Source organism: Myxocyprinus asiaticus, chromosome 25 (assembly GCF_019703515.2).
Source record: "Myxocyprinus asiaticus isolate MX2 ecotype Aquarium Trade chromosome 25, UBuf_Myxa_2, whole genome shotgun sequence".
Classification (NCBI taxonomy): domain Eukaryota; kingdom Metazoa; phylum Chordata; class Actinopteri; order Cypriniformes; family Catostomidae; genus Myxocyprinus; species Myxocyprinus asiaticus.
The window spans coordinates 4,378,508-4,401,421 of NC_059368.1; the positions used below are offsets into that span (position 1 = coordinate 4,378,508).

Below are 22,914 nucleotides of genomic sequence, written 5' to 3' on the forward strand. Positions count from 1 at the left end.
TGTGATATATCCAAACTCCCTATCAAACTTTCCAACTTCCAGGTTCTCTTAGCATGGGCTCTAATTTATAAACATAACTTTTCACCACAGAGGTGTTTTATTTGGAACAATAAGAACATTTTATTCAAGAATAAATCTCTGTTTTATGATAATTGGTTTAGTAATGGTTTGTTTTTGGTGGAACAGTTGTTTAATAATCAAGGTCTTTTGTTTAGGTACTGAGAATTTCTCTCCAAATACCAATAACCCCAAAAGAATTTGCTACAGTTATGGGAGCTATTCCTTCTAGCTTGTGTATGCGTTTTAAAAACAGTAGTCACTCCTACAGTATCTACTGTATCCTTTCCTAAACCTTGTGATACTCCTGTCGGTCAAATTTGTTTTTCTGAGTCAAAAGCCAAAAATTATAAAATAAGATCTTTATTTCTTAAGAATTTGATTTCTGTTCCACCTGTAATTTCCTTTTGGAATAAATTGTTAACCTTAATTGGACACAAATTTGGTCTTTACAGCAAAAAAAAAAAATTCTCTCACAAACAAAGTGAAAGAAGTTTCCTTTAAGATGATACACAAGTTTTACCCTGTTAAGAAATGTATTCAGAAGTTTAGAGCTGACATTGATTTAACATGCTCTTTTTGTCTGAACTCTGATGAAACAGTGGTACACTTTTTCTGATCATGTCATTTCACTCAGAATCTTTGGAATGATATTGGTGTTTTTGTTAAGTGTAAGATTTTGCCAGGCTTCTCAATACATATGAGAAACATTATATTTGGGTATTTTGACTCGGACCCAACAAAAGAAAATATCTGTTTTGTTATTAATTTAATTTTTTCTTAAGCAAATTTTACATTCACAAATGCAAATTTTCAAACTGTAAACCTGTCTTCTCTGTCTTCTTAAAAGAAATGGAAAATTATTTAAATGTGATCTCAGTATCTGCTAATAAGAAAGCTTTAAAGGACTGTTAGAATTTGCTCTGCTTTTGGGCTCTTCATGTGATCATTTCTGTGATATAATGGCCCTCTTATTTTTATTTATTTTTACCTTTTTTATTTTTTTTTTATGTTGTTTTATTTTTTGTTGTTTCTTTTATTAGTGTAATTGTTGTTGTTAATATTATGTGCTGTATGCTTATTTTTCTGTCTGTTTCCATTTTCAGCAATAATAAAAAAAAAAGAAAAGAAAGATGTACGGAAGCGAACTTCTATAGTTAAAAAGTATGTAAGTATTGTTTTGTTTCTCAAAATAATCAATTCTTTGTGTTCAGAAGAATTGTATTTGTCGACTGGAGTCGTGTGGATTATTTTGATGTACCCTAAATATGCATTTTGGACCGTCAAAAAATGGAGTACATTCACTTGCATTTTTTAAAGGAGGAGGCCTGAAATGAAATCCTAAAAATCTTAAATTCTGTTTTGATGAAGAAAGAAACTCAGATACATCTTGGATGGCCTGAGGGTGAGTAAATTATCAGCACATTTTCATTTTTGGGTGAACTATTGTGTAATAAGTGTGACCTCACTTAATACAAACCTTATTTTAATCTTAAAAATACAACATGTTTAATATAAATACATTCATTTATGTAATCTTGATGTACTACAAATAAGCTCACAAATACTTTCCAATTCTCTTTCAATTATTATTGAAGTTTAAAAGAAATATCCAAAACAACATCTAGGGCCTGATTTATACACCCGACTTAACTAAGCTGCATTTCACAAAAACAGTTACAGACATAAATACAACGAATAACAGGCAATAACACAACTATGTTAAATTGTAACGAGAAATAGATCGTAACAGAACATGCAGCGTTACTTTCATTTTTCTTTCAGTTTGAGCACATTAAAGCTGCAGATTCGCTACAAACAATCAAAGAAACAGCAAAAAGACCAAATATGATAGACTACATTGCAGTAAATCTTTCCAGAAAACTACTTAAAGTTTCTATACAACAACCGTAAAAGACATTAATCATTGCATTATAATTATTCGCTATTTTACGAACAGTAATATATTTAGGAACTATATTCAGGAATAACTACTCCAATTCTGATTTTTAACATCTGTAGGAAGCCCCACAATAAAGCAGGGCATCAAAAAATTATTTAAAACTCATTGTGTTTCTCCCCACGGAAATCTTTAGTAAAAGGCGAAAGATTTATACGATATGAAGAGAAACATGAGTGTACTGATGAAACACAAACACGAGCAGATACTCGAGTGAGTGAAACACGTTTCACAAGAACGGTTAGTTAAAATATGGCAATCATACAGAGCATATATAACATAACTGACAGTGATGAGTTTATAATTAGAATGATACCACCAAACTGCAAACCCAACGACTAACAAATAAAAAAATACTTTGAGAAGTGACACGAGCAACATTGCATTGTGGGTACAGGCTCAACGTCCGGTTTGATCACCCGCCTCCAACACACACCAGAGCCCTTCTATACACGTGTTCCTACAAGATTAACAAAGCGATACAAAACGTGGCGGTCACATAGATATTCTTTGGGCGGTACACTGGCGAGGAGTCCAGATATTTTTAATTGTAGTCTATGGAGGAGATGCTTCTGTATACGGAATAAACTGCTTTTTTGAGGAAACAGCTCACCGCTAAACGAACCTTCCGCCTGTCCAACATGTTTTACACCAAACAATCCTTTTGGAGTGAACTATGTGTGGAGTTTACCACGCTAAAATTCATGTTTTATAAAACAATCACATACAAATTTACGACAGCACGATGTCACTTTACGGCTCTCCCCATTCATTTGAAAGGTTATCCGCAAACGGTGACTTACTGTCGCAAAACGCTAGTTGACCGTATGGTAAAAGCGCGGAGTTTGTCATCTCGATATAAAAGTTCTTCACAACAATTTAGACACAAAATCTCAAGCATTACAAAACGAACTAAAGCACCTTCATTTCATAAAATGTGCATTATAGTAAACTTAAACCATTCAAAAGAACGCCAGAACAAAAAGCACCGAGATTCTACTGAATCTGTTTCCAAACCCATAATGCTGCCTCACAACACAAAAAAGAGAGTTAAAGAATCAAGATAGAGATGCAGCTTTTGTAAAAAAAAAAGGTTGTGAGGAACAGCTTTAAGACCAACTGAATAGCATTTAAGATATTATTAAGTGATGTTATAAAAAAAAAAAACTATATTTGTAAAAATCTATATATTTTTACAACAAAACAATGCGGTATATTCTTATGTTAAGTGAGTAACAGCATTTTTAACTTTTTCTAACAGTGCGCGGGAAGCAGCAGCCACATCCTCCATCACTCTCGTTCAGTTACTGCAGCGATACCCAGTGGTGATGGACGGTATTGCACGACAGCCAAACATGATTCAAGCTAACAATCGAAGCCATAACAAGTAATTATGATTTTTAACAACGATTAATGAAGTTAGCACAATATCATACAAACTCTTCACATCACCAATTTTTACGAAGCGACCTTGATTCTGTCAAATACAGTGTGTTCCGTCGCCGTTTCCCCTTACACAATCACTGAAGTTTACGACACTATCAATTTTGTGAATTCACCATTAAAATGATCAATCCGTGTTAACCAAGACCCACCTTCGCCATCTTCTTAAAGTTCAACAGATGTCACGCGTTTTAAAAGTCTACATTTTCAATGAGAAAAACGGTTCACAATTCTCACCTTCACCACAACAAAATGGCAGAAGAGCTTCACCTACAGGTCCTAATTTTTGTGGTCTAATGAGGCCTAAAGTAAATTAGCGTCCACACCATTTGTTCTGATATGCATGTTTTCCAATACAATTGTCAAATATTTTTAGAAATAAATAAACATATGAAAGCAGTCAGGGTTTAAAAACAGAAAGAAAATATATAAATATAACAATACCAGGCATTTGACCTGGTCATCTCCAAGCCCATCAGCCCCTGCTGCACATAGATTTATAAAACATGCACAGGCAAGAGTCAGTACCTTTTTGTTGCACTTCAACTTTTATAACATCATATCAATTTGCATTTTTAAACTATACTTATCATGCTAAAATATGCTTATTAATTGCAAAATTGTAAAGTAGTTCTAAGTGAAATCTGAATTTGCGATGGATTTTGTGAACAGTCAAAGTGTGGAATGGTTTTCATAAACACTTTTAGAGGAAGTGTTCTGACCATTAGACTCCCATTTCTGACCATATGAATACTTACCAGAACAAAAGCACTTGTTCTTGCACACCTATTGAACCCAAACATTCTCATACAATACTTCTATATTTTCTCCATGCTTTCCATAAAGTAAGAGATAATTCCATGATGACTGAGGCTGCTTTATAAATAAAAATAAAGAACAATTGCTTCAAACGTAGCAAGACAAATTTGGAAATGGTCTTTACATGTCAACATTTTGTTATGCAACTTTTTAGTTACTGCTTAATGACATCATGCATGCAAAATTAACTTTCAGGCATTCTGGGTGTAATAAATGCTTAAAAAGTGACACAATTCATACAATAAAATTGGTGGAAATGACCAGTGTGACAAGTATTGTTACAGTTTTTCTCAATCGCTTTGGCACAATCGTCGAATGACTATTAAACTTCATCAAACTATATGACTAACTATATGAACATTAGGTCATTTGTTCACATGACTATAGTCATTTATAATTGCTTTGGCACAAAATGCATTGAGTAAGCCTTGCAGATCAAAATAGTTTGCATTCATTTGCTATTGAATGATATTACAATCAAATGCAATTATACACGTTCATTGTGTAAATCCCTACATTGTTATACACTTATTATACTATTATACACGTTCATTGTGTAAACCCCTACATTGTGTAAATCTCTACATGTTTAATAGAACAAACAACAATCACAATAACCTGTCACACATATATTAGATACATAATAGTTATGTGGCACATCAACCTAATAATCAATATTAAATACATTTTTAAAGTAAAGTTTACTGACCTGGTTGTTTAGAGGCAGAGCTTGAAGGAACAAGTGGCCTTGCAGAGAGAGTTGATGGTGAAGGGGCTTCTGCAGTCACATGGTCCATTTTACTTCCAGGAACACAGTTCTTCCCAATTATAAAGGCAGCGTACCCATCAGCCCTGGTATTCCAAACCTTCCTCCAACTATCTTTTGCTCATGCTTCAAATCCAACTGTATTGTCATCCTCTGACAAAACTGGTACTGGATCAGGCCTTGCTGACAGATATCACTAAAGATCCTCAATTTCCTTAAAGCTTTTTGAATACTCAAGAAAGGACAGGAGGCTATCCTTGCAAGGACCCTCTGGGTTGAACTACCCAGCCTGTTCTTCTTCTTCAACCTTACTGGACAGGTACAAAGTGTAGCCAACATCATTCTCCGATAACCACCGGAAGGACTTGCCTTTGTACTTGCCGAACTGAAGAATGTATTCGCCAAACACCTCTTGCTTGTCCAAAACAACCCATATATTAGAACATTTCATCTGAAACATCTGAAATCAACTAACAATCATGATGCACCGTAACACAATAGACCTTTGATTGATCATTATTTTAAAAGATTGACCACATTGTAAAACTCAGGAAATATTTTGTAAAATAAAATTATATTGGGAATGTCAATAAACCCTAAAAATGTTGTGTGTGTGTGTGTGTAAATTTAAAGGTAGGTTCATTGACCCTTTCACATATTAAGCATTGACTGAAGGCTTGTGTTGTTTAAGCATTTATCTAGTGTTACACATACAAACCTACATACATACCACATACAATTGTTAATCTACATTCATTAAAAATTTCACGATAGATGTAGATAAATGACAAAACATTTAACTTTACAAGAAATTCAACTATACTCCAATAAAATGTAACATACAATTTGATGTTTTACAAAGAGCTTGATTTATGAAGTCACAATAAGCTAATTAAATTCTTTAATTTAATTGAATTAATTTGATTTACAGAATCAACATTTTCTTTTACAATTAACTTTACAAACCATACAGAAGACAATACGATAAATGAATAAAATACTTATGTTTTGTACCATTTGTTTTTTGATAAATAATTTAAAAAATAAAATAATATAATACAAAAATATATAACTTATTTCTGAGGTAATATCTGAGGTCACCTGAGGTCAAAACCCGTCTTGCAAAAAATTTAAATTTAATATTTACGACAAAATTAATATTTTACAATACCCAAAACATTTTTGCAAGCAATTGCAAGCAAACAAATCGATCCCCGACGGGGAGAAACATTCCTTTTTTTTGTATCATGTTATGTCAGTGAGCAGAGTAGATAAATCTGAGACTATAACGGTCTACAAGAACGACAAAGGACAACTGTGAGCAAACACTAAATATCATCATATGAACTCTAAAGCAGTGAAGTCCTACGCACAAATTTACCCAACATGTAACAATTTATAAATAACAAGCTTCTTAGTATTGTAACAACGTTAACGCTAGCAGCAAGTTTAAATGTAATAATATAACATGATTACGGAACTAAACGGTAAACAAGAAACAGAACATAGGATTCATTTTGCTTTTTTGTGTTTAAGCACATCTGTTTCAGCAAAACTGTACATTCAAAACAAACAAATCATTAGCCTGTATACTTACACTTCAAACTTGTGACATGACTTAGATAAATTAACAAACATCCGCAAGATATCAATATAAACAGCACTACAACTTGTACAAAATCAATATAAACATCATCATGTAGAAAATATTCCCAACATATAGGCTAACGCTCAATACATGACAGCCCACTGTGTTTTTATTATATAGTGTTTGTATTTTATACAAAGCACTGTAGATTATTTACCAAATTACATATTTTCACAAATTTGAGAAGCAGAATAATGTATTTTTATAACACAAGGTATTTTAATTTTTAAAATAAAAGTCCTGTTTACCATTTGAAAAAGTGTTTGTTTCTTCACAACAATTTAAACAATTCTAAAGCATTAACTTAAGCATAACTAAAATAACAAAGGTGTTTTTGTTTCCCAAAATGTTCATTATTAATTTCTAAATAAACCTTAAATTATACAGATCAAAGTTTAAAAAAAAAGCAGAGGATCCACTTTATTGAATCTGTCTCCAAACCAGTAATGCTGCCCCACAATACACACAAAAAGAGATAAAGAATCTTGTAAAGTTGTACACGTTTGCTTGCAATTGCCCATTAACGTCCTTGTAGACCTTTAAGATCTCCGATTTGCCCCCTCTGACCATAGACCTTTTAGATAATAATGTAAAAATATATTCCTCCCCGTCGGGGAATCGAACCCCGGTCTTCCGCGTGACAGGCGGAGATACTGTCCACTATACTAACGAGGATGTGATTATGCATCGCTGGAAAACGGAACTTGTAATGTGACACGTGATCTAACCAACGAGCTTACATTATTCCTCTCATGAGCGCACGTCATAGAGCTGTATGGAAGCCATTCTTACTAAAGGTTTATGACGAAAGTATAAAGAAAACATTACTTCCAGCCACATTATGCCAAGGGTTAATAACTCTTATCCCTCTTTATTTCTTAAGTTAAATAAAGATTCCCTCTTAATAGACAATTGCCGTCCAATCACACTGTTAAATAATGATTTAACATAACAGCTTTAGTCCTAGCAAAAAGATTAAAATATGTTTTTAACTCTATCATTGACGAAACACAGTCAGGGTTTATGCAGAAAAGACACATTTCCAATAATATACGGTTAGTACTGGATATGTTAGACTATTCAGATGTAATTGACAGTAATGGCTTCATTTTGACACATTGGAAGACAGATTTTTATTTCAGGCTCTCCCAAATATTGGCTTTGGCGACTCCTTTTGCAGGATGGTTAAAATGCTATACAGAAACAGAAACAGCTCAGTCAAACTAAGTAATGGTACTTCTCCTAGATTCTTTTTAAATCGAAGAGTTAGACAAGGATGTCCAGTTTCCCCATATCTATTCTTAATTGCCACACAGTTCCTTAGCTCACATATCAACAGAAGTAATTTAAAGGGTATCACACTTGGCAACACTAAAATAAAAATTAGTCAATTAGCGGACGATACAGCTTTATTCTTGAATGATTCGTCACAAATTCCAGTGGCTTTGTGTATTCTTCAGTCCTTTTCTGAAGCCTCGGGTTTAAATTTAAATTTTAATAAATACGAATTGCTATCAATTAAAAATTGCTCTATCACTTCAATTGAGGATATTGTTGTCAAAAATAGTATAACATATCTTGGTATTCAAATAATTAATGATGAGTATAGGTGTTCAGCAAACTTCAAACCTTTTATTGCCAAAACACAAAAAAAAAAATGCAATTGCTGGTTACAAAGGGATCTGTCCTTAAAAGGCAGAACACTACTTACTAAGACAGAGGGTCTGTCTCGTTTGGCTTACGCAGCTCAGTCTGTCTTTGTGGATAAGACCACGTGTAAATTAATTAATGAGGTTTTAATAAAATTCTTATGGAAAAATAAATCTCATTATATGAGAAAGTCAGTCATATTCAACTCTTATAATAATGGTGGTCTGAATTTTATTGATTTTGATTCCCTTTACAATACATTTAAAATTAATTGGTTGAATTAATACCTAGCCAAACCAGCTTCTATTTGGTATATCTTTCCGCAACTTGGTGGCATTCATTTTCTCTTAATGTGTAATTATGATATATCCAAACTCCCTATCAAACTTTCCAACTTCCAGGTTCTCTTAGCATGGGCTCTAATTTATAAACATAACTTTTCACCACAGAGGTGTTTTATTTGGAACAATAAGAACATTTTATTCAAGAATAAATCTCTGTTTTATGATAATTGGTTTAGTAATGGTTTGTTTTTGGTGGAACAGTTGTTTAATAAACAAGGTCTTTTGTTTAGGTACTGAGAATTTCTCTCCAAATACCAATAACCCCAAAAGAATTTGCTACAGTTATGGGAGCTATTCCTTCTAGTTTGTGTATGCGTTTTAAAAACAGTAGTCACTCCTACAGTATCTACTGTATCCTTTCCTAAACCTTGTGATACTCCTGTCGGTCAAATTTGTTTTTCTGAGTCAAAAGCCAAAAATTATAAAATAAGATCTTTATTTCTTAAGAATTTGGTTTCTGTTCCACCTGTAATTTCCTTTTGGAATAAATTGTTAACCTTAATTGGACACAAATTTGGTCTTTACAGCAAAAACAATTTTTCTCACAAACAAAGTGAAAGAAGTTTCCTTTAAGATGATACACAAGTTTTACCCTGTTAAGAAATGTATTCAAAAGTTTAGAGCTGACATTGATATAACATGCTCTTTTTGTCTGAACTCTGATGAAACAGTGGTACACTTTTTCTGGTCATGTCATTACACTCAGAATCTTTGGAATGATATTGGTGTTTTTGTTAAGTGTAAGATTTTGCCAGGCTTCTCAATACATATGAGAAACATTATATTTGGGTATTTTGACTTGGACCCAACAAAAGAAAATATCTGTTTTGTTATTAATTAATTTTTTTTCTTAAGCAAATTTTACATTCACAAATGCAAAGTTTCAAACTGTAAACCTGTCTTCTCTGTCTTCTTAAAAGAAATGGAAAATTATTTAAATGTGATCTCAGTATCTGCTAATAAGAAAGCTTTAAAGGACTGTTAGAATTTGCTCTGCTTTTGGGCTCTTCATGTGATCATTTCTATGTGATATAATGGCCCTCTTATTTTTATTTATTTTTACCTTTTTTTTTTTTTTACGTTGTTTTATTTTTTGTTGTTGTTTCTTTTATTAGTGTTATTGTTGTTGTTAATATTATGTGCTGTATGCTTATTTTTCTGTCTGTTTCCGTTTTCAGCAATAATAATAATTAAAAAAAAAGAAAGATGTACGGAAGCGAACTTTTATAGTTAAAAAGTATGTAAGTATTGTTTTGTTTCTCAAAATAATCAATTCTTTGTGTTCAGAAGAATTTTATTTGTCGACTGGAGTCGTGTGGATTATTTTGATGTACCCTAAATATGCATTTTGGACCGTCAAAAAATGGAGTACATTCACTTGCATTGTTTAAAGGAGGAGGCCTGAAATGAAATCCTAAAAATCTTAAATTCTGTTTTGATGAAGAAAGAAACTCAGATACATCTTGGATGGCCTGAGGGTGAGTAAATTATCAGCAAATCTTCATTTTTGGGTGAACTATTGTGTAATAAGTGTGACCTCACTTAATACAAACCTTATTTTAATCTTAAAAATACAACATGTTTAATATAAATACATTCATTTATGTAATCTTGATGTACTACAAATAAGCTCACAAATACTTTCCAATTCTCTTTCAATTATTATTGAAGTTTAAAAGAAATATCCAAAACAACATCTAGGGCCTGATTTATACACCTGACTTAACTAAGCTGCATTTCACAAAAACAGTTACAGACATAAATACAACGAATAACCGGCAATAACACAACTATGTTAAATTGTAACGAGAAATAGATCGTAACAGAACATGCAGCGTTACTTTCATTTTTCTTTCAGTTTGAGCACATTAAAGCTGCAGATTCGCTACAAACAATCAAAGAAACAGCAAAAAGACCAAATATGATAGACTACATTGCAGTAAATCTTCCCAGAAAACCACTTCAAGTTTCTATACAACAACTGTAAAAGATATTAATCATTGCATTATAATTATTCGCTATTTTACAAACAGTAATAAATTTAGGAACTATATTCAGGAAAAACTGCACCAATTCTGATTTTTAACGTCTGTAGGAAGCCCCACAATAAAGCAGGGCATCAAAAAATTATTTAATACTCATTGTGTTCCTCCCCACGGAAATCTTTAGTAAAAGGCGAAAGATTTATACGATATGAAGAGAAACATGAGTGTACTGATGAAACACAAACACGAGCAGATACTCGAGTGAGTGAAACACGTTTCACAAGAACGGTTAGTTAAAATATGGCAATCATACAGAGCATATATAACATAACTGACAGTAATGAGGTTATACTTAGAATGATACCACCAAACTGCAAACCCAACGACTAATAAAATAAAAAAATACTTTGAGAAGTGACACGAGCAACATTGCATTGTGGGTACACGCTCAACGTCCGGTTTGATCACCCGCCTCCAACACACACCAGAGCCCTTCTATACACGTGTTCCTACAAGATTAACAAAGCGATACAAAACGTGGCGGTCACACAGATATTCTTTGGGCGGTACACTGGCGAGGAGTCCAGATATTTTTAATTGTAGTCTATGGAGGAGATGCTTCTGTATACTGAATAAACTGCTTTTTTGAGGAAACAGCTCATCACTTAATGAACTTACCGCCTGTTCAACGTGTTTTACACCAAACAATCCTTTTGGAGTGAACTATGTGTGGAGTTTACCACGCTAAAATTCATGTTTTATAAAAGAACCACATACAATTTTACGACAGCAAGAAGTCACTTTACGGCTCTCCCCATTCATTTGAATGGTTATCCGCAAACGGCGACTTACTGTCGTAAAACGCTAGTTGACCGTATGGTAAAAGCGCGGAGTTTGTCATCTCGGTATAAAAGTTCTTCACAACAATTTAGACACAAAATCTCAAGCATTACAAAACGAACTAAACGAACATTATAGTAAACTTAAACCATTCAAAAGAACGCAAGAACAAAAAGCACCGAGATTCTACTGAATCTGTTTCCAAACCCATAATGCTGCCTCACAACACAAAAAAGAGAGTTAAAGAATCAAGATAGAGATGCAGCCTTTGTAAAAAAAAAAAAGTTGTGAGGAACAACTTTAAAACCAACTGAATAGCATTTAAGATATTATTAATTGATGTTATAAAAAAAAACTATATTTGTAAAAATCTATATATATTTACAACAAAACAATGCGGTATATTCTTATGTTAAGTGAGTAACAGCATTTTTAACTTTTTCTAACAGTGCGCGGGAAGCAGCAGCCTCCATCACTCTCGTTCAGTTGCTGCAGCGATACCCAGTGGTGATGGACGGTATTGCACGACAGCCAAACATGATTCAAGCTAACAATCGAAGCCATAACAAGTAATTATGATTTTTAACAACGATTAATGAAGTTAGCACAATATCATACAAACTCTTCACATCACCAATTTTTACGAAGCGACCTTGATTCCGTCAAATACATTGTGTTCCATCGCCGTTTCCCCTTACACAATCACTTAAGTTTACGAAACTTTCAATTTTGTGAATTCACCATTAAAATGATCAATCCGTGTAAACCAAGACCCACCTTTGCCATTATTTTAAAATTAAAGATGTCACGCGTTTTACAAGTCTACCTTTTCAATGAGAAAAACGGTTCACAATTATCACCTTCACCACATTAACAAAATGGCAGAAGAGCTTCACCTACAGGTCCTAATTTTTGTGGTCTAATGAGGCCTAAAGCAAATTAGCGTCCACAAGATTTGTTCTGTGATATGCATGCTTTCCAATACAATTGTAAAATATTTTTAGAAATAAATAAACACATGAAAGCAGTCAGGGTTTAAAAACAGAAAGAAAATATATAAATATAACAATACCAGGCATTTGACCTGGTCATCTCCAAGCCCATCAGCCCCTGCTGCACATAGATTTATAAAACATGCACAGGCAAGAGTCAGTACCTTTTTGTTGCACTTCAACTTTTATAACATCATATCAATTTGCATTTTTAAACTATACTTATGCTAAAATATGCTTATTAATTGCAAAATTGTAAAGTAGTTCTAAGTGGAATCAGAATTTGCGATGGATTTTGTGAACAGTCAAAGTGTGGAATGGTTTTCATAAACACTTTTAGAGGAAGTGTTCTGACCAGTAGACTCCCATTTCTGACCATATGAATACTTACCAGAACAAATGCACTTGTTCTTGCACACCTATTGAACCCAAACATTCTCATTCAGTACTTCTATATTTTCTCCATGCTTTCCATAAAGTTCCTGTAAGAGAAAATTCCATGATGACTGTGACTGCTTTAAAAATAAAAATAAAGAACAATTGCTTCAAACGTAGCAAGACAAATTTGGAAATGGTCTTTATATGTCAACATTTTGTTATGCAACTTTTTAGTTACTGCTTAATGACATCATGCATGCAAAATTAACTTTCAGGCATTCTGGGTGTAATAAATGCTTAAAAAGTGACACAATTCATACAATAAAATTGGTGGAAATGACCAGTGTGACAAGTATTGCTACAGTTTTTCTCAATCGCTTTGGCACAATCGTCAAATGACTATTAAACTTCATCAAACTATATGACTAACTATATGAACATTAGGTCATTTGTTCACATGACTATAGTCATTTATAATTGCTTTGGCACAAATTGCATTGAGTAAGCCTTGCAGATCAAAATAGTTTGCATTCATTTGCTATTGAATGATATTACAATCAAATGCAATTATACACGTTCATTGTGTAAATCCCTATATTGTTATACACTTATTATACTATTATACACATGTTCATTGTGTAAACCCCTACATTGTGTAAATCTCTACATGTTTAATAGAACAACCAACAATCACAATAACCTGTCACACATATATTAGATACATAATAGTTATGTGGCACATCAACCTAATAATCAATATTAAATACATTTTTAAAGTAAAGTTTACTGACCTGGTTGTTTAGAGGCAGAGCTTGAAGGAACAAGTGGCCTTGCAGAGAGAGTTGATGGTGAAGGAGCTTCTGCAGTCACATGGTACATTTTACTTCTAGGAACACAGTTCTTCCCAATTATAAAGGCAGCATACCCATCAGCCCTGGTATTCCAAACCTTCCTCCAACTATCTTTTGCTCATGCTTCAAATCCAACTGTATTGTCATCCTCTGACAAAACTGGTACTGGATCAGGCCTTGCTGATAGATATCACTGAAGATCCTCAATTTCCTTAAAGCTTTTTGAATACTCAAGAAAGGACAGGAGGCTATCCTTGCAAGGACCCTCTGGGTTGAACTGCCCAGCCTGTTCTTCCTCTTCAACCTTACTGGACAGGTACAAAGTGTAGCCAACATCATTCTCCGATAACCACCGGAAGGACTTGCCTTTGTACTTGCCGAACTGAAGAATGTATTCGCCAAACACCTCTTGCTTGTCCAAAACAACCCATATATTAGAACATTTCATCTGAAACATCTGAAATCAACTGACAATCATGATGCACCATAAAACAATAGACCTTTGATTGATCATTATTTTAAAAGATTGACCACATTGTAAAACTCAGGAAATATTTTGTAAAATAAAATTATATTGGGAATGTCAATAAACCCTAAAAATGTTGTGTGTGTGTGTGTGTGTGTGTGTGTGTGTGTAAATTTAAAGGTAGGTTCATTGACCCTTTCACATATTAAGCATTGACTGAAGGCTTGTGTTGTTTAAGCATTTATCTAGTGTTACACATACAAACCTACATACATACCACATACAATTGTTAATCTACATTCATTAAAAATTTCACGATAGATGTAGATAAATGACCAAACATTTAACTTTACAAGAAATTCAACTATACTCCAATAAAATGTAACATATAATTTTATGTTTTACAAAGAGCTTGATTTATGAAGTCACAATAAGCTAATTAAATTCTTTAATTTAATTGAATTAATTTGATTTACAGAATCAACATTTTCTTTTAAAATTAACTTTACAAACCATACAAAAGACAATACGATAAATGAATAAAATACTTATGTTTTGTACCATTTGTTTTTCGATAAATAATTAAAAAAATTAAATAATATAATACAAAAATATATAACTTATTTCTGAGGTAATATCTGAGGTCACCTGAGGTCAAAACCCGTCTTGCAAAAAATTTAAATTTAATATTTACGACAAAATTTATATTTTACAATACCCAAAACATGTTCCTGTGAACGCAACAAATCGTAAATCGCTTCTCCTCTTCAATCGCTTCATTCTCGTCAGCCTTTTCAAGCCCGTCTCCATCGTCACTGTAATGAGACACAGGTTTTAAGCATCAATAACCACCAGGTGATGGCCCTTACCACTTCCTCTCTCCCCAATGACAGACACATGACCACGTCCCACTCCACAGATACATTAAAATGCCAACTAAATTATTTATTTTCTCTGTATGTGGCAACACCTCTAAACACACCAGGGCATGATCTGAGAGATGTTTCCAATTGAGCAATCAACAACAGATGAAATGAGGGACTTAGAAATAAAAAATAAAATACAATTCTAGAATAAATCTAATGAACTGATGAAAAAAATATCTGTAAGACCAAGATTTGTACACATCGTGTGAAGCATCAGTGTTGCTCTAGGGGGCTTACACACTTTTGCTTCACTATGATCAAGGACTGAGTCCATCAATAGATTAAAGTCTCCTCCCAATATTATATCATGAGGGGTGCCAGCAACTTGCAACATCCCTTCAAGATCTATAAAAAAGCCCTGATATTCAGCGTTAGGTGCATAAATATTAGCCAAAATAAGACTTTGCCCCTGAATTTCTGCTAAAACAATAATGACTCTTCCTAATTTATCTTTATTCTGTTTGAGACATTTGAATTGTAGATATTTACTTATCAATGTAATGACTCCCCTGCTCTTCCTTGAGCGAGCACTAAAGTAAACATGTCCACCCCATATCTTCCCAAATTTTTCAGCTTCCTGCAGGGAAAGATGCATTTCTTGAAGAAACACTATTATATTTCTTACGTTTAAGAAAATAAATAACTTTTATGGGGTGCCCCAACCCATTCACATTCCACATGGAGAGAGACAATCCACTCATATTAACATTTGACATTTTGACATATTAGAAAAAATAGATTGTGTGTCAAAAACAAAATTATAGAGACCACATTCCAACATTAGTGCAACAATCAAAACCTGAACCTCCCCCCGAACCAAACAAACAGAAAAAAGAAAAACATGCGCATTAACCCTGCGTACAACAGCGCCAACCGGCCTCCATTCCTTTAAACTCAAACAGTCCATGTTCGCCTACGAGAGCCCCCGTAACAACTTTGCCGTCGGATTGCTCAAGTCCGGTGTTTCTATACAAATTTTGTGAGACAGAATTACATAACAGAAGAAAATCTATTAAACAAACTCCAGCCAATAGGTGGATCAAACACAAAGAACATGTAGATTCATCCACATAACTGTCCCGAAGGTGAGTTCCTCCAAAAAACAAGCTTCAGCTGCAAGCCGAACCAGCACCAAAAAAAAAAAAAAACCCCGTTCAGTTTCCTCAGGCAGTCAAATGAATGTTCAGTAAGCCGGCTCATTCGACTGTTACATGAGTGCAACAGATGACCTAATCACTCCAATGTCCTGCAAGAAATACTCCACAAAACAAACTCCAACCAATAGGAGGCATAAGTACAAAGAACATGCAGATTCATCCACAACACTGTCCCGAAGGAGTGTTGCTACACAAAACAAACTCCAGCCGCTAGGCGGAACCAGCAAAAAAGAAACAAAAATGGTGCCCAGCTTCCTCGGACGGTCAAGTGAATGTTCAGTGAGTCAGGCCCACTCGGCTGCAATGCGAGCACCACACAATGACCCACTCACTCCATTGACTTTATGAAGGTCAGTGTTTTCTGGGAACATGTAAATACTTTGCGGCCATCCTTAGCATTTATTCTCAATTTGGCCGGGAACATCAGTGCAAAAGCGACCTTCCGTTGATGTAAGAGTTTCTTGCATTCCTTGAATCAATCACGTTTCCCTCTTGTTGAATTCGCAAAGTCTGAGAACAAGAAAATGTTGTGATTCTTCCAAGAAAGCCATCCTTTACTCCTCGCCTAGCGTAACACAAGATCTTTATAGGATGATCTCAGAAATTTGGCCAGAATTGTTCGGGGCCTGTCTCCCTCAGTGGATTGCCGAGATGGAACTCTGTGAGCTCGCTCAATTTCCAGCTTATTGCCTGTTATATCGAGCAGACTCGGAAAGAGAAATTCCACCATATTCTGACACTCTGCTCGCTCAGGAATTCCAACAATTCGGACGTTGTTCTGCTGACTATGATTTTCCATACCTTCCAACTTTTCCCAGACACGCTCCAAGTCTGCTTTGGACATTAGCGGATTAGCAGCTAATTCCCTCTCCGATGACTCCAGATAATCAATCCGTTTCTCGACATCCGGCACTCTTGTAACCACCTCAGTGAATTTTGTCTCCATTGCAGTGATCGATCGATGTATTTCAGCAAGATCCTCCATGTCAGCAACAACCTTCGCCAGCATTGCCGACATGTTCAGCAATTCATGCCGAATCTCTTTCACTTCTCTGGCCAAATTGACTCCCTTGTCCGAGGCCTCTGGAGGGGCGTCAGCTTGAGCACGTAAGTGTATTTTAATGTCTCCAGAGCCTGAGGATTTTGAATTCTTTGACATGTTGTCTTCCTAGAACAGTAAAGAATCAGGGTGTATCAAATCTCACCGGTTTATATCATTAAAAGTATCAAAACTAGCAAAGTGCGCAGAGCTCGCCGTTCACACGTCCGAATCTCGCATGGCATCCACGAGATTTTCCTCAATTCAGTTTGATTTGTATAGCGCTTTTTACAGTACATATTGTTTCAAAGCAGCTTTACAGAAATTAGAACAGTGAGCAAGCTGCAGGAAACGGTGTCGAGGAAAACCTCCTGAAGTTGTTGTATAAATGAAGCCTATGAAAGGACCAATAACTCTGTCCCTCTCATTCCTCAGTGACATGTCCTGTCATTGACCTTGCCAACAGTCAGGTTTCCTCACCAGCGGTTGCATTTAATGTTGTCATTCAGATTACCTGCTCTACTGGATTCAAGCTGAATGTAACACAGGCATTCCGCTGTGGAGCAGATGGTTCCTGGATAACAAATGTTCCCAGCTGTGGGCCAGGTAGATGATCTTCATGGGATGTTTGTATCCCTACTAGGCCTGGTCGACCAGCATAGGAATTGCATGATACTTAAGCTTTTTATGCATTTAATTTTTTAGCAGGGTAGATTTCCGTATGCTGCTGATCTCTTTCTCTCTCGTTCCTCATTGAAATGTCCTGTCATTTGTCATTGCCAATGGTAAGGTAGCCTCACCAATGGTTGCATTTTTACGCCATTGTTCAGATCACCCGCTCTCCTGGATTCAAGCTAAATGGAACATAGCCAATCTGCTGTGGAGCAGATGGTTCCTGGATGCCAAATGTTCCCACCTGTGAAACCAGGTAAGTGATTTTTTTTTTAATGACAGGAAATTTTCAATGTAGAATATTAGGACACCATGCTTAATCACTGAAGTGTGCTGCACATTGAATGTGTTTTTACTTAATTAAATGCATCACAAAACTATTGTATGGCTTCAAGAGACTTTGAATATATTGCACATCATATGGATTACTTTTTAATGGTTCTTTTATGCTTCAGTAATAATGACCATAACACTATACTAGAGTACTGAGAAATGCTCTAATGTGCTTAACTTCTGGGAATTAGGACGAGGGACCAAAAACAATGTTTTTTTTTTTCTCCGTTCCGCAGCCTCCTTTCCAAATGGTAATTGGTTAGAACAAAAGAGCAGTTAGTAACTGTTTAAAAGCAACAAGAAATCACAGTTGCACTGCTGCCATGTTGCCAAATCTCACAAGAAAAACAAGGCACCTGTTATCGAAAAACGAACTCCATATAAGGGACCTCACCCCCCAAACATTATTATTTTTATTTTTTTTAATTGATAAACATGCATATTATACTGGCCCCTAGAATGAGTTTTAAACTACATGAGCACCCAATGTGACATTCCTAAAAGTCATGTTTTGTTTCTCTGGTTTTCAGTGTCTCAGAATCTCCAGAATCCTCAGAATCCAGTAGCAAGGACCTGTCCGGCAGCTGTGGTGGAAAATGGAGTGATTTAAAAGTGAAGCAAAGCCCTTATATAAACCCAGTGATACTGCGGTCATTGCCTGCAAGGCAGACTGTTATATGGTTGGTGTATTGGAGGCCAAATGTGGACCAGATGGCCTTGTTTTGTCATCAAAATTTCCTTAATGTGTATGGCTTTTTTATGTATATATATGTTGTGCCACCTTTAAATGCATAACACTTTCTATTATTTGACTGCTGGAATAATGGTTCTGTAATGTGGGTGCATATGTATTGTATCGGATTCCTTGTGCTAAATTAAATGACAAAGCTTGACATGGACTCAGACTTGTGGGTAAAGCACCTTTCAGACAGATTTGTTTTGTTGAATCAAGTTTTCAATATGTCTTGAATACCTGTATTACCTAAGTTTTTATAATGGTCTTAAATGCTGTATGAGAGAATAAAGCATTAAGATTTTGGTTTCTCATGGCATTTTAACCCATTACACAAGTTACTAATTCCTAAAACCAAATCGGACCCTGTGTCTCAATCAGCTCCCTATGTCATGAATCAGTATATTGTGAACACTAATTCGAGCACTGGCAAGGGTACTGATCCACTGAACATTGGGACACTTATGACTCACTCACCTGCGACTGGATAATGAGCTTGCACATTCAAGCGCAGCTGTTATTAATCAGCACCATCGCTGTATAAATGACACTATCGTTTGTTTTTGTTGAAGATGTTCAAACATGGTGTGACAAGGTTTGTTATGTGATGGATAAGGAGGAAGCGGGAGCCGGTTTCCACAGTCCACGTGAGTCAGTTTATTAACAAAATAATAAAAGCATAAAAGGCAAGACGGATCAGCTTTTTAGTACAATACTCTATAATACAGAAACACAGTATCTGGTGTGCAGCTCTCTCTGTGGACTGGGTCGTCTTTTATCTCACCGTCTCTCACTGCAAACATAGAAACGGTAATTAGTAGCATTTCATCTCAGGTGAAACTCTCTCTCTCTCTCTCTCTCTCTCTCTCTCTCTCTCTCTCTCTCTCTCTCGACGGGCACTCAACCACGCCCTCAACTCCACATACCCCCACTGCCCGACTCAGGCCGAGGGAACCGTCTGGTCTGCCCACTCCCCTCCCTCTTTTCTGAAGAGGAAGTCTGCGATTGCCAACTGAACCCCCGGTCTGTGGACAATGGCTGGAGTGTCAGATAACAACAGGTGATTAGGGTGTTGGCATCCTTCATGCGGTGGAGCCATTGGATTGGGGCATGGTCTGAACAGAGGGTAAATGCTCGTCCCAACAAACAGTAGCGGAGAGTAAGGACCACCCACTTGATCGCCAAACACTCCTCTATGAAGTGCTGTACTTCGTCTCTCTCATATATAGCTTCCGACTAATGTACAGCACCGGGCGATCCTCCCCCTCCACCACCTGGGACAGTACAGCACCCAGCCCCCTGTCCAATGCGTCCGTCTGTAAATCAAAAGGGAGAGAGAAATCAGGGAAGTGCAGAAGTGACCCACCACAAAGTGCAGCTTTTACCTGTGTGAAAACCTGGAAAACCCAGAGTTTTAGACAGCCCTCCCAATCGCAGTCTCAGTGACCTCTGACCTTAAAGGCCAAGTAAACCTGCTGGTACTTTTAGCTACTTCAGGAAATGATACCTTGTTTTTACATTGTGACTGGACCATTTTAAGACTGTAACAGAGATTATACTTCTGTCACAAAGGGATGTACTGGAGTATCAGTGGTACTTTTTCCACTGTCAGTAATGGCTCTACACCAACATAAAATCCAGTTCTGTCAGCTCTCTGAGCCATCTTTGTATTCTTTGTATAAATTACATTAGTGTCTTTATAATGGCTGTACTGAGATACTGAAGTATTTATGAAGTAATATTGACTTTCTTAGTATTTTAACCAGAGGTAGATCAATATATCAGTTTTGCCGATTAAGTGGTGCTGATAATGGCTTTTTTGGGAACTATCAGTTATCTGCAAAAATTCTACAGTTGGAACGGCTTGGTTCTGCAGTATAACAGTGGCCTCTAGAAGTAAAATTAAAACAATCACTGACACCTTGTGGGGATTTTCTGTGTATAAATCTGTCATCATTGACAAAATTCATGATATTTGTTATCCTCACTTCAATGAGTATTTTGTTATTTTTATTAGATAATCAAGTGTTCTATATTGAAGTGAGGGCATGCAAAGAAAATGTTGAATATATGGAAACATGCTCCATCAGCACATACAGTACATTGTGTCTGCAGATTAATGTGTTGTGAATAATAATAAACCTTATTCCACATTAAATCTCATCTGGTGATTATATATACATATGTGTATGTATATACTGTATGTACAGTATGCATATATATATATATTAGTTCAACAGCTGCAATGGGCCTGCCATCTGTGTACCTCAGCAGAAATCGAGATTCATCAAACCAGGCTATGTTTTGTCATTCTTTAACTGTCCAGTTTTGGTGAGCCTGTGCCCCTTGCAGCCTCAGTTTTCTGTTCTTGGCTAACAGAAGTGGAACCCGACATGGTCTTCTGCTGTTGTAGACCATCCACCTCAAGGTTCCATGTGTTGTGCATTCTGAGATTATATTCTACAATTGTATAGAGTGGTTATCTGAGTTACCATAGCTTTTCTATCAGCTCGAAACTGTCTTGCCATTCACCGTTGACCTCTCACAACTACAAGGTGTTTCCGTCCACAGAACTGCCCCTCACTGGATGTTTTTGTTTTTGGTACCATTCTGAGTAAACTCTAGAGACTGTTGTGTGTGTGAAAATCCCAAGAGATCAGCAGTTACAGAAATGCTCAAACCAGCCCGTCTGGCACCAACAATCATGCCATGGTTAAAATCATTGAGATCAAACATTTTTTCTCCATTCTGATGGTTGGTGTGAACATTAACTGAAACTCCTGATCCGTATCTGCATGAGTTTATGCATTGCACTGCTGCCACATGATTGGCTGATTAGATAATCACATGAATAAGTAGATGTACAGGTGTACCTTATAAAGTGCTATGTTATATATATATACATATATACACATACATACATGAAATTGATTCACAATTTGAGTTGAATTACTGAAATAAATGAACTTTTCCACGACATTCTAATTTATTGAGATGCACCTGTATATATATATATATACACAGAACAAAATTATAAATGCAACACTTTTGTTTTTGCCCCCATTTTTCATGAGCTGAACTCAAAGATCTAAGACTTTTTCTATGTACACAAAAGGCCTATTTCTCTCAAATATTGTTCACAAATCTGTCTAAATCTGTGTTAGTGAGCACTTCTCCTTTGCCGAGATACTCCATCCACCTCACAGGTGTGGCATATCAAGATGCTGATTAGACAGCATGATTATTGCACAGGTGTGCCTTAGGCTGGCCACAATAAAAGGCCACTCTAAAATGTGCAGTTTTACTGTATTGGGGGGTCTGGGGGGGTCCGAAAACCAGTCAGTATCTGGTGTGACCACCATTTGCCTCACGCAGTGCAACACATCTCCTTCGCATAGAGTTGATCAGGTTGTTGATTGTGGCCTGTGGAATGTTGGTCCACTCCTCTTCAATGGCTGTGCAAAGTTGCTGGATATTGGCAGGAACTGGAACACACTGTCGTATACGCCGATCCAGACATGTCCGGTGAGTATGCTGGCCATGCAAGAACTGGGATGTTTTCAGCTTCCAGGGATTGTGTACAGATCCTTGCAACATGGGGCCGTGCATTATCATGCTGCAACATGAGGTGATGGTCATGGATGAATGGCACAACAATGGGCCTCAGGATCTCGTCACGGTATCTCTGTGCATTCAAAATGCCATCAATAAAATGCACCTGTGTTCGTTGTCCATAACATACGCCTGCCCATACCATAACCCCACCGCCACCATGGGCCACTCGATCCACAACGTTGACATCAGCAAACCGCTCACCCACACGACGCCATACACGCTGTCTGCCATCTGCCCTGT

At 36.0% G+C, this 22,914-nt stretch overlaps 3 non-coding genes across 3 annotated transcripts; all 3 read right to left on the reverse strand.

Annotated features, from left to right (window-relative positions):
- Positions 1-2,081: 2,081 nt before the first annotated feature.
- On the reverse strand, positions 2,082-2,197 carry LOC127416543 (U5 spliceosomal RNA). Its single transcript, XR_007893129.1, has one exon. It is a non-coding gene; the product is annotated as a U5 spliceosomal RNA (small nuclear RNA).
- Positions 2,198-7,296: 5,099 nt separating this feature from the next.
- On the reverse strand, positions 7,297-7,368 carry trnad-guc (transfer RNA aspartic acid (anticodon GUC)). The gene has a single exon. It is a non-coding gene; the product is annotated as a tRNA-Asp (tRNA).
- Positions 7,369-10,784: 3,416 nt separating this feature from the next.
- On the reverse strand, positions 10,785-10,900 carry LOC127416544 (U5 spliceosomal RNA). Its single transcript, XR_007893130.1, has one exon. It is a non-coding gene; the product is annotated as a U5 spliceosomal RNA (small nuclear RNA).
- Between the last annotated feature and the right edge of the window lie 12,014 nt (positions 10,901-22,914).